A 298-nucleotide genomic window follows, 5' to 3' on the forward strand; every position below is an offset into this window, starting at 1 on the left:
TGGATGAAAATGCTTGCGAATTTTACCTGCGGAAAGCCTACCCAGGAACGCTCAATCGTTGAACGATTCTCGGTTGGACAACAATTCGCTGATGAATTGGTGCACGGGGTTCTCAGTGTTTTGCACGAAATGGTCTACACAAACGTGCTTTCCCAAATACAACAGAAAAAGGTTTCCTCTGTGACTTCAGAGACAACTTCATCAAAACTCAGTCCGGAGTCTGAGGAAACTCTCTACCGGTATTGTGTAGCTGCCCTTCACAGAATGACAAAGCTTCGTACAGAAACATTACAACAAA

The sequence above is a fragment of the Montipora foliosa genome, chromosome 8, assembly GCF_036669935.1.
Source record: "Montipora foliosa isolate CH-2021 chromosome 8, ASM3666993v2, whole genome shotgun sequence".
In the NCBI taxonomy this organism is placed as follows: domain Eukaryota; kingdom Metazoa; phylum Cnidaria; class Anthozoa; order Scleractinia; family Acroporidae; genus Montipora; species Montipora foliosa.